This window comes from Tursiops truncatus, chromosome 21 (assembly GCF_011762595.2).
Source record: "Tursiops truncatus isolate mTurTru1 chromosome 21, mTurTru1.mat.Y, whole genome shotgun sequence".
Taxonomy (NCBI): domain Eukaryota; kingdom Metazoa; phylum Chordata; class Mammalia; order Artiodactyla; family Delphinidae; genus Tursiops; species Tursiops truncatus.
This window is the reverse complement of record NC_047054.1, coordinates 25,766,516-25,779,701: the sequence shown is the minus strand read 5'-3', so window position 1 is coordinate 25,779,701 and position 13,186 is coordinate 25,766,516.

Here is a 13,186-nt window from a genome sequence, read left to right as displayed (position 1 = left end):
CAGAGGACCAAAAAATTCAGATTTGCAAACTGTGTTAGGACTCAGCGCACACCCTGCATCTCCCAAGCTTAAAATAGGTCTCTTTACAAGCTCAGGTGTGTAAGAAATATAACTTATTTTCAAAAAGTCAACCTGATTTCTATATCAAGTCCCCCATGCTAGGAGGAGAGCAGAATATTCATCTTAAATCAATCCCAGCCCTAAATCCCACATTCATGGGTTTGGGTTTTGCCTGGTACCAAGAAACTGGAGGGGAGGGGAGGAGAGGTGATGTGGTCGCATCCTCTTCTAATCTTTCCAAGTTTTCCTCTGAGGAGTGTAACATAATCTCCTTAGTAAATTTAGTAAAAAGATAAACTCAACCACCAGAGAGAATAGTATGTATGATCTTACATCCCAACTGTCAAACAGCCAGCCACCACATCCCTCTTTTTGAAAAGGGTGTGTTGGACTTCCCTGGCGGTCCAGTAGTTAAGACTCCCCACTTCCACTGCAGGGGGCACGGGTTCTAACCCCGCCCGGGGAACTGAGATCCTGCATGTTGCGTGGTACAGCCAAATAAATAAAATAAATAAAACAAAAGAGGTATGTTCCCAGAACAGAATATCCGCATGAGTGGGAGAAGGGGATGGGATGTAAGAGGAAGTGAAAAATACAGGGGGAAAAAAATCACTTAATATATGTAAAGTGTATATTCTACCCCAAAGTACAGAAATTCAGAATCTCAAAGCCAGAAGTCACCTTCACAGATTAACGATTTCCACTCTCCACCAGGACATAAATAAATCGTCTTTTCAATAAATCACTTGACGATAGTTATCAAGCATTAATTTGTTTGGCCATCTTTTTTTTTTAATATATTTACTTATTTATTTATTTTTGGCTGCATTGGGTCTTCGTTGCTGCGCACGGGCTTTCTCTAGTTGTGGTGAGCGGGGGCTACTCTTCATTGTGGTGTGTGGGCTTCTCATTGCGGTGGCTTCTCTTGTTGCAGAGCACGGGCTCCAGGTGTGTGGGCTTCAGTAGCTGTGGCGCATGGGCTCAGCTGCTCTGCAGCATGTGGGATCATCCCGGACCAGGGCTCGAACCCATGTCCCCTGCATTGGCAGGTGGATTCTTAACCACTACACCACCAGGGAAGTCCCTGCTTGGCCATCTTTGATGGTCGGGAATCACTGCATAACTCCCACACACAGTATTAGAAAGCTCTAATATTACACTTGCATCCTGTGATCACGTTACAGTGGTGGTGAGATGAGGCCGAAAGATCTGACGGCCTAGGATCCCTGGCCCTGGCACATATCCATCAGGGCACTGGCAATGGTCACTTTACCTCTCTCCCCCTGGGTACATGCAATAGTCTGTCTACTTCCGCAGGGTTGCTGTGGGCATTTAATTGGTTATGCAATGGAAAGTTCTGAGCACACTCAGTACTTAATGTGTTCTTTATCTTGCTACATCTCTCATGGCAGCCCTTCCCATGGTTTGAAGCCAGCTCTTGTGACTCTCCTGTGTTCCCTCACTTTAAGCCTAACAGCTATGCTTGTCTCTACGAGTCCGAATTTGTCATATTTCAAGTTTCCTCCCCAGCCTTGCCAGTATTGGTACTCCTTTCTAATTGTGGCAACCAAAATTAGAACTGGTCTCAATGTTTCAGGCAAGACTTGATCTGTTGGCTGGGACCTCACATTTTTATTATCATCGAGAGACAATTTTATATAAGGGAAAGAGTGAGGGTTTCGCTATGAATGTTGATTCTATTGGGTTGGCCAAAAGTGCCTTCGGTTTTTAACTAAAAATAAAAGACCTATTTTTCATTTTTACCAAGAACTTTATTGAACAACGTATTCACGCTTTAGTTTCACTACCTTCTGCAATTTTTCAGGCAACTTCATAATTCCATCTTCCCAAAACTTCTTATCTTTTTGAGCAAAGAAACGTTCCAAGTGCCTTTTATGGAAATTTTTTCCATTAAGAGATTTTTGTAAAGACCGAAGTAAATGGAAATGCGAAGGTGCAATGTGTGGTCAGTACAGCAGATGAATCAGAACTTCCCAGCCAAACTGTAACAGTTTTTGCCTGGTCATCAAAGAAACACACAGTCTTGCATTATCCTGATGGAGATTATGTGTTTTCTGTTGACTAATTCTGGACGCTTTTCAAGTGCCTAATTCAAGTGCTGCTTCCAGTTGGTCTAATTGGGAGCAGTACTTGTTGGAATTAATCGCTTGGTTTTCCGGAAGGAGCTCATAATAGAGGACTCCCTTCCAATCCCACCATAGACACAACATCACCTTTTTTGGATGAAGACCAGCCTTTGGTGTGGTTGGTGGTGGTTCATTTCGCCTGCCCCGATGATCTCTTCCATTCCACATTATTGTACAGTATCCACTTTTCATCGCCCATCACAATTTGTTTTAAAAACAGAACGTTTCATTACGTTTCAGTAGAGAATCGCACGAGGAAATAGGGTCAAGAAGGTTTTTTTCCCACTTAACTTACGTGGAACCCAAACATCAAAGCAATTCATATAACCAAGCTGGTGTAAATGATTTTCAATGCTCGATTTGGATATTATGAGTATGTTGGCTATCTCCTGCGTGGTATAACGTTGATCGTTCTCAATGAAGGTCTCGATTTGATCGCTGTCAACTTCAGCTGGTCTACCTGACCGTGGAGCATCAACCAGCGAGAAATCTCCAGCACGAAACTTCACCAACCACTTTCGATACATTCGATCAATCACAGCACCTTCTCCATACACCGCACGAATCTTTTTTTGAATTTCGGTTGCGTTTTTAGCTTTCTTGACATAATAAAGCATAATGTGCCCAAAATGTTGCCTTTTTTCTTCCATCTTCAATATTAAAATGGCTACACAAAAATTCACCAATTTTGATAAGTCTTTTATTGAATGTACACTGATACGACAACTGTCACGATACAATCTAACAAAATTGTTTTGAATGAAGTTAAAGACAACTAAGTGCTATTAGAGCCATCTTACGGAAAAAACCGAACGAACCTTTTGGCCAACCTGACAGTTAGATTGCATTGATTTCCTGTCAGAACCATAGGCAACTTATGTATAACTAAAAAGAACCCAGAAATAACTCAGGCTCTTAGAAGGACTGACTATAGCTATGATCTGACCAATGTAGGCTACAACAGAGCTGTCACCTCCTTTTTCCTAGTAAGTATATCACTACTAATATAACCCACAGCCGCAGACCTATTTTTGTAGTCTGAATATGCCTCGGCTAAATCTCTCAGACTTCTTGCAAACTGAATAACTTGAGAACTTAATTCTAACTTCTAGTACAGATGTATAGCTACCAAAGTCTATCTGACCAAAGAACAGCTTTCCAGATTATCCTCATAGAGCAGATCATTCATATATATATATATATATATATATATATATATATATATACATTTATTATTATTTAACAAAGCCATATTATGGCTCTGCCCTGGCACTCTTCTGTTTTTACAGATATTAAGTCATTTAATCCTCATTTAAAACCCTGTGAAGTGGTGTCACTGTCATTGCTTAGAAACAGGGAAACTAAGGTTAAGAAATGTTCCCAAAGACACACAAATAGCAAGCGGAGGAGCTCAGGTTCAAACATGGGAGCTCTGGCTCCAGAATCTGTGTGTGTAGCCATCACGCTGCTGCGCATCCCTCCACCTCCACCATTTCAGGGTGTGTGTGTGTCTTGGGGGTCAAGGGAGAGAAGGAAAGAGCACAGCCTGGTGATCACACAGATGGAATCAGTCCTCCTACCCTCCAAGGGGAATAAGGGTGACACCTGTCACAGGTGGGTCTCGCTCCCACCTTCCAAAACCGGCATTAAAAGTCCAGACTCCTGGGACTTCCCTGGTGGCACAGTGGATAAGACTCCATGCTCCCAATGCAGGGGGCTCGGGTTCGATCCCTGGTCAGGGAACTAGATCCTACATGCATGCTGCAACTAAGAGTTCGCATGCCACAACTAAGGAGCCCATTGCCACAACTAAGACCCAGTGCAACCAAATAAATAAATTTTTTTTTTAAAAAAAAAGATGCTTAAAAAAAAAGCCTTCCTCCTGCATCTAGTTCTTGGGCAGTGGACCAGTTGGACCCAAGCCAAGGACTTGAAAATGAACAAGAATAAATATTCTCTTGTTAGCTGCAGCCTGTGCTTCCAGCCGGCTAAGCCTCATGCTCCTGGGGAGCTGCAACTCAAGTCCATCTCATCATCCTCTCTGCCTGCCTGCCCTGGTCTCCTGATGTTGACTCAAACCCTCCGGCAGGCCCCAGGGCCTTTGACAACTCCGGGGAGAGGGAGGAATGTTAGCCCAGTCCTTCACCCTGTAACTCATCCCAGCTGAGAAGTTCCACAGGGAGCGACAGCAAAGAGAAAACTGCTGCTCCTGGGCCCCAAGGTAGCAGATGGAGCCAGAAGCCAGACAGACAGCTACGAATATCGCTGGCTGGAGGGGGCTCCACACGCACCCAAGGGCCATCGCTCCACACAGACCCCTTAGAAAAGGGAACCCTGGTGCACTGTGGGTGGGAATGTAAAGTGGTACCGCCACCATGGAAAACAGTGTGGAGGTTCCTCAAAAAACTAAAAGTAGAACTACACATGATCCAGCAATCCCAATCCTGGGTATTTATCCGAAAATACGAAAAAAGTAATTCAAAAAGACACGTGCACCCCAGTGTTCATAGCAGCATTATTTACAATAGCCAGGATATAGAAGCAACCTAAGTGTCCATCCACAGAGGAATGGACAAAGAAGGTGTGGCACGTATATACAATGGAATATTACTCAGCCATGAAAAAGAATGAAATTTGCAACAGCATAGATGGACTTGGAGGGTATTCTGCTAAGTGAAATAAGTCAGACAGAGAAAGACTAATACTGTGTGATATCACTTATATGTGGAATCTAAAAAATGAAACATAAAAAATAAATTAATTAAATAAATACAAAATGAAACAAACTAGTGAACAGAACAAAACACAAACAGACTCACAGATATAGAGAACAAATTAGTGGTTACCAGTGGGGAGAGGGAACAGGGAGGGACAAGGTAAGGGTAGGGGATTAAGAGGTACAAACTACTATATATAAAATAAATAAGCTACAAGGATATATTGTATAGCACAGGGAATATAGCCAATATTTTATTATAACTATAAATGGAATATAACCTTTAAAAATTATGAATGCCTGTGTTGTACACCTGAAACATATAATATGGTAAATCAATTTTAAAAAAGAAAACACAGGGAAAAAAGAAACATCCCTTAAGGAAAAGGAAGCCTGAACAGAGAAAGAGTGGACCAGGTTATGAGGAAAGATAAACCCTGTTTGTCGTAGGTTTCTGTCCTCAGAACTTTTGTGGCAGATAAAGGAAGGAGCAAAAGAGCGAAAAGTTTAGGGAAGAGCCCTGTTCATTCCCTAAACCCCAGAACCTGTGAACATGTTACCTCACATGACAAAGGGGATTTTGCAGATGTGATGAAAACTGCAACCTCTCAGTGAGATTTCACTGGATTATCCAATGGGCCCAGTCACATGAGTCCTTAAAAGCAGAGAACATATGCAAACTGGGGTGAGAGATTTGATGTGAGGACTGGTACCCACTGCTGCCTTTGAAGACAAGGATACGAGCCATGAGGTAGGGAATGTGGGCACTCTAGAAGCTGGAAAAGACAAGCAAATGGATTCTCTCCTGGACCCTCCGGAGAGGAAGGCAGCCTCGCTGACCGAGCTTGACTTTAGCTCAGCCAAACTGATGTCAGACTTCTGATCTAACAAAACTGTAAGATAATACATTTCCATTGTTCAAGCCATTAAGTTCGTGGTGATTTGTTACAACAGCAATAGGAAACTGATCAAAGCCCCTTGACATGCCATGAACACTGGTTTAAAATGTCAGAACTAATCTTTACCTTCGTTTTAAAAATTGAGAACTAGGGCTTCCCTGGTGGCTCAGTGGTTGAGAGTCCGCCTGCCGATGCAGGGGACACGTGTTCGTGCCCCGGTCCGGGAAGATCCCACATGCCGCGGAGCGGCTGGGCCCGTGAGCCTAGGCCGCTGAGCCTGCGCCTCTGGAGCCTGTGCTCCGCAACGGGAGAGGCCACAATAGTGAGAGGCCCGCGTACCGCAAAAAAAAAAAGAAAAGGAACTCTCTTCCCCCTAGGTAACTTTCCCTATGGCAGTCTGTATTCTTGAGAATTCTGAGGATAACTGGGGTAGGGAAAAATCAGAGGGGGGAGGCGTGTCCCCTTTTGGTCCCTGGGGGTCACTCACAAACTTGGTCAGCGCTGAGCATGTCCACATTCTCGGTCTATAACCTTGACAGAGCCTGAGCTCCTAATCCAGGTGAGGCCAATGGCAGCCCAGAAGAGACAAGAGGGTTAGCAAAAGTATTAGCCTGGGGAGGGAGCCCGTGTGCTCTGAGAATTTCCACGTCCCCAACCAAGGGGTGGAGCACGAGGCCACCTACGGTGGTGTCCCGGCACCTCGGAACACGCCTTCTGAGCTCCACGGCGGGCACCTAGACCCCTTGTCCAGGGACGGACTTGCCTTAGGAGAAAGGAGAGATATGTCGCAAAATCAGAAAAGGGATGAAAGGAAATGAGGTGAGGCTGGAGACCCAGGGCAAGGGCTCATTCCATCTTCCTCCACCAATACATGCTGGGTATGAGCCCCCAGCTGCCAGCTGTGCACCAGCCCAGGGCAGGGAACACAGGTGAGTGCGCAGAGCCTCAAAAATACCAGAGCTGGAAGGAAGCCAGGAGAACGTCTCACTCGGTGAGCCTGATCTTGCCTCACAGAGCTCTAATGCTTGAAATAGCTTTCCATGGGCCACTGATGGGGTGAGGGGAGTGGAGAGCAGAGACAGAAACCCCACGTGATTCAAACAGATCAGCTCTGTTTTTATATCTCTAATCCATGCAGTGTCTGTTTTTAAAAATTATTTAATAAACAACATTCTGCCACACACACACAAAACTGAAAACCACCAAGCTTATCCAATCCTTCATTGTATTAAAAAATTTTTTTAAAGTAGGTTAGCTAATTGGAAAAAGAATTTGAAAACTAATAGATACCTGTCTATGGGTATCCGAATCACTTTGTTGTACACCTGAAACTAACACAACATTGTTAATCAACTAATACTCCAACATAAAATGAAAAGTAAAATAATAATAAAGTAGGTTAGAAACATCATGTGCAGTAATCTTTTTTTTTTTTTAAGTTATTTATTTTGGCAGCACCATGCAGGATCTTAGTTCCCCAAACAGGGACTGAACCTGAGCCCTCCACAGTGGAAGCGTGGAGTCTTAACCACTGGACTGCCAGGGAAGTCCCCAATCCTTCATTGTATAAATGAGAAAACTGAGCCTTGGAAAAGTGTCACTGCAAGCCACAGAGAAGGTGCCAACACTGGGACTGGGGGTGGAGATGTTCCTAGGCCTCCATCCACCACATTCCATCCTCCACTTTCTCCTGTTATCACAGACCTGCCCGAGCTTCAGCCCGACTGTCCAGCGGGAGCCTCCATTCTTCAGGCTTCTTTGCAAATAGGTGTGACCCTGTGACTAAGCTCTCACCAATGGAATGGGAACAAAAGTTAAAACTTGAATTCCTGCAAGAAAAATGCTGTCTTTCCACTCTTTCATCCCCTCCCTTGGGGTTAAAACATCGGCTGTGTAACTGGTAAGTCAGCTTCCCCATATGAACAAGGAACATATCTTAGGACGTGGCCAAACAGCGAAAGGAACCCGGGTCTCTGATGGCCTCGTGAAGCGGAACCTACCTCCTTTCTTTGGAATATTCATGAGGCAGAAATAAACTAGATAGTTGGAGCCCCTGTCCTTTTTTAAATTTTTCCCACACTGCACAGCCTGTGAGATCTTAGTTCCCCCACCAGGGATCAAACTCACGCCCCCTGCATTGGAAGCGTAGAGTCTTAACCACTGGACCGCCAGGGAAGTCCCGTCTCTGTACTTCTCTGTCTCTTTGTGACAGTGACTATAGTGTTTATCTATGGCTCAATAGCAAATTACCCGCCGACTCAGTGGCTTAGAACAGCAAACATTGATTGTCTCCTAGCTCCTGTGGGTCAAGAATTCAAGCGCAGCTGAACTGTGTGGTTTTGCCTCAGGGTCTCTCAAGAGACTGCCGCCAGGACATTGGTAGAACCTGCCGTCATTCCAGGCTTGACTAAAGCCAGAATATCCACTTCCACTCACACAGCTGCTAGCAGAGACCTCAGTTCCCTGCCATGTGACTTCACAGGTGAGTGTCCTTGTGACATGGCTCCTGGCTTCCCAGAGCAAGTGACTGATGTGGCGGGGGGGGGGGGGGGGGGGGGGGGGGGGCAGGGAGGGAGAGAGAGAGAAGGAAACCACAATGCATTTTTATGACCCAGTCTCCAAAATCAACCACTGTTACCTCAACTTCACTCAGCTTCTTAGAAGGGTCCGCACGTCCAGCCCAACCTCTTCTCATGAAAGAGAATGGGAAGTAGGCTCCCCCTTTTGAAGGGAGGAGTATCTAAAAATGTGTGGACATATTTTCAAACCCACCACAATAGCTTAGTCTGCATCCTGATTAATACACTACAGGTGCTGGCTCCTTCTGAGCCACGATGCTTCATGATATAGTTCGATGATAATAATAATGAACATTTATTGGGGGCTTTTTTATGGACCAGGTACATGCGAAGCATTTTTCAAACATGTTGCTTCTCATATGACCCTCTCATCAAACTTTTTTTTTCTCATATGACCCTCTGTGGTGGCGTTATGACAAGCCCTAATCTTCCAGGGGAGAAAATAAGTTAGTACCACGCCAGATTCCAGAACTTTCATTACAGTTAAGTGTTTAGGGAAAGAGCATGTTTCATGGAGAACAAGTTCAGGTGGAATTCTGTCCACAACACTTATGTGATTAGGGGGGAAACCTAACCTTCTTGGGCTTCTATTTTATCTCATAAGAAAGTAGAAAATAATCATACCCCGAGGGTTCTGGTGAGGAATCCATGAAAATATGTGAAGCACTGAACACAGAGCTTGGCATGCAGTAGGTGGTCAATCAAAGGCGTTTTTCTCTCCTCCTTTGCTTTATTCTCCAATCTCCGCTCTCACACATGGGACGATGGCTCAGCTCTGGCCTAGAGTGTTGTCTTCATTCCAGAAATCCAAAGACATAGCAGGACCGTGCAGGATTCCTGGGAAACCAGGTTAGCTTGAACCCCATAGCTTCTGTTTCCTTCTGGACTCCCCTGGTACTTAGGCTCATCATCAAGGATGCTTAAGAGATACCTGGGGGGGGGGGGGGCTTCCCCGGTGGTGCAGTGGTTGAGAATCTGCCTGCTAATGCAGGGGACACGGGTTCGAGCCCTGGTCTGGGAGGATCCCACCTGCCGCAGAGCAACTGGGCCCGTGAGCCACAACTACTGAGCCTGCACGTCTGGAGCCTGTGCTCCGCAGCAAGAGAGGCCGCGATAGTGAGAGGCCCGCGCACCGCGATGAAGAGTGGCCCCCACTTGCCACAACTAGAAAAAGCCCTCGCACAGAAACGAAGACCCAACACAGCAAAAAAAATAAACTAAAAAAAAAAAAAAAAAAGAGATACCTGGGGAAAAGCCTGGGCCATCACCCCAGAACTGAGGAGCCTCCGGGAGAGAGAAAGGAAGATTTGCCTCCAGGGTCACATGAAAGCCTTATTCTCCTATTAGATTTCCCAGGTGGGTCGGGAGATGGGGGCGGGGGTGGGGAAACTGCTGTTTCACTTCCCTAGAGAACCACAGACAGGACCTGGGCTTTGTTGGGAAAATTATGAACACCTTTGGCCAAATTCATCATACAAATGAATTTATTTGCAAAACAGAAACAGACTCACAGACTTAGATAATGAACTTATGGTTACGGGGTGGGGGGGAAGGGTGCGGGAGAGGGATAGAGTGGGAGTTTGGGATTGACACGTACACACTGCTATATTTAAAATAGATAACCAATAAGGACCTACTTATAGCACAGGGAACTCTGCTCAATATTCTCTGATAACCTATATGAGAAAAGAATCTGAAACAATGAATATATGTATATGTATAACTGAATCACTTTGCTGTACACCTGAAACTAATACAACATTGTTAATCAACTATACTCCAATATAAAATAAAAATTAAAAAAAAAAAGAGTTGCATCAATCACCCCCTACAAGCATCCTGGTACTGAGACCTCCAGGGTATCTGGACAGAGGAAGGCCAGATCTTTTAAGAATAAAATGAGTGAAGGGTGGGACTTCCCTGGTGGCACAGTGGTTCAGAATCCGCCTGCTAATGCAGGGGACACAGGTTCGAACCCTGGTCCGGGAAGATCCCACATGCCTCAGAGCAACTAAGCCTGTGAGCCACAACTACTGAGCCCACGAACCACAACTACTGAAGCCCGCGTGCCTAGAGCCCGTGCCCCACAACAAGAGAAGCCACCGCAATGAGAAGCCCGTGCACCACAACGAAGAGTAACTCCCACTCGTCACAACTAGAGAAAGCTCATGCACAGCAACAAAGACCCAACGCAGCCAAAAATAAATAAATAAAATTAAAAAAGAAAAGTGAGTGAAGGGCCTCATTTGCCCAAATATAAAATGAACAACTCTGAACCCCTTTAAAGAATTGCAGAATTGCATGTGCCTCTGACAATTGTTCTCTTCAGAAATGAAAAGGCTTGGGGAAATGTGACAATCTGTCTAATTTTGAAGTATGACATGATTATTTGGGGTTAATTATCACTTTTTACAACCAACCAGGGTTAGTATTCTCTTCCATATTTTAGGGCTGCTTTTGGAGGCCCATGGAAGAGAGAGTTTCTTAGTAAAGGTAAAATGATGGGATTAAGGTTTCTGGTCTCAACGCTCTTCCACAGAATTAACTCTCTCTCCGTAATACGATTCTCTAGTGCTAACAAGCCCTTAAAATGAGGGGGCTTTGGGGGTGTATAAGAGGATGTTGAGGGGCGGCCTTGAAAATGAAGAGAGTCCCTGACTCCTTAGAAGTTTTTCTGGGGGTTTAGTATTACTTTTCTCTCTTGCCATGGAAGATTTAGAAACATAATTCTACTTCAGACTTCTCAAGTGGCTTTGGCTTTGGATGTAGAATCCATCATCTTATTTACTGTTTCCGTTTCTTCCTCACAAAACAACCAGACCTGTCTTCCTGATTTGCAAGAAGCTGGGCATATGAAGCATCATTGGTTGAGGTCGGGGGGAAGGTGAGTTATCTAAATTGTATTGACATGATGCGAGAAATCAATTTCTTTTTGATACAGCCCTTTAGTCCAAGAAAATGCTGCACTGAACCAACCTTTTGTTTGTTTGGTTGGTTTTTGGCCATACCACACAGCATGTGGGAACTTAAGTTCCCCAACCAGGGATTGAACCCATGCCCCCCCACAGTGGATGCAGTGGAAGCCCGGAGCCCTAACCACTGGAGAAGCATGCTCAAGACCAAAGTCCTTCCTTCAACCTGTATCTCCCAATCTAAGCCATTATTTGGGGGCACTGCCCTAAGGCCACAATGGCCAGGAGGGATGAGGGTGGGAGATTGGGAAGGGATGCATTGGGTTTCCTAAATTAGAGTCCTTGAGTGCCTCAGAAGACCTTAGTGAATGCTAAAAACGTCAGGCTTAACACATGAATTGTTAAAGAAATTTCTGGTGACTGTACTCATGGCCCATGTCCACTGCCCTCATTGACCAGCTGTGTCTCCATGAGAATTTCCACTATTCTTACCTTTAGAGTGTCTTCCCACCTGGGTTCCTTAGCCTAAGGCAGGGAAGAGGTATTCCTCACTTCCTGTCAATTTTCCCTTCAAAGGCTCGCCCTCTTTCACAGGTGTGCCCTAGAGGCACCTAGCAGGAATTCCTTAATACCATCTGACTCACCTATCAACACCTTTCCCCTGAGCCAATAAATAGAACTATTGAATGAGTAACAACCCTACTGTTGTTGTTGTTTTAATCCTCTATAGTGTGCTGAGAATATGGCTCAAATTGTATGGTAATTTATATACTCACACGCACATACATTCCAAAAAAAATTTATTGAACCAGACACTGGAACCACCACAAAAATGATTCATGCCCTTGAAAAACCTCTTATGAGGAGGGCTCATGAAGGGATCAAATTCAGGAAATCACATAATTATTTTGATAATCCCACTACATACTACATTGTACATGAAACGTGTTCAAAGAGACATAGAGAGGGGAAAGCTGACAATGGTCGGCCACAGAAGAGGTGAATTTTTAGCGAATCTTACAAAGTGTCAGGCACAGAAAGAAAAAGAGCATTCCAAACATAAGCACTACCATGGACAAAATCGCAGTCAAGAAAGAATGTATTCAAGGAACAACAGTAGAAGCTTCGTGGCTGATTAAGTGTATGGAGAGGGAGAGGGTGCATTTGGCATTAGGGTGACAAGCAAAGGCCAGACTGAAACGATTTGAGGGAATTCCCTGGTGGTCCAGTGGTTAGGACTCCACACTTTCATTGACAAGCAGGCGGGTTCAATCCCTGGTCGGGGAACTGTAATAAGATCCCCGCAAGCCACGGGGTGCAGGAAAAAAAAAAAAAAAAAGAAAGAAATGATTTGAATGGCACACTCTAGAGTTTAACTTTGTCCTGTAAACACCAGGAACCAATAGACGTCGTTAAGCAAGAGAAAGAAATGATGAGACTTATGTTTTAGAAAGATAACTCTGGGGCCAGCAGAGAGGATGGATTTGAGATAAGATCAGAGCATTATTTCTTTCAGCATAACTGCATGAGAATTTGGTGGTGGAGCGGGGAAGGCATGGTAAATGAACACTTCTGGGGACCACCTTTAACTACTGAATCAGAATCTCCAGGCTTGAGACCCGAGAGTCTGCATATGTAACATCTCTCACATAACGGTGATTCTTGCAGGCTCTAAAGTCTAAGACATAGACTAGAGACAGAGACCAATTAGGAAGCTTTTGTAATTGTCCAATTAGGAGATGAAATTGGTTGGATCTGTCCATGATGCCCTTCCAGAGTAGCTCATAAAGAAAAACAATTGTTTTCAGACAATTATGTAAGTGCTAAACTATTTTTGCAGATTGCTAAGTGATCTTGGCCAAGTCATTTGATA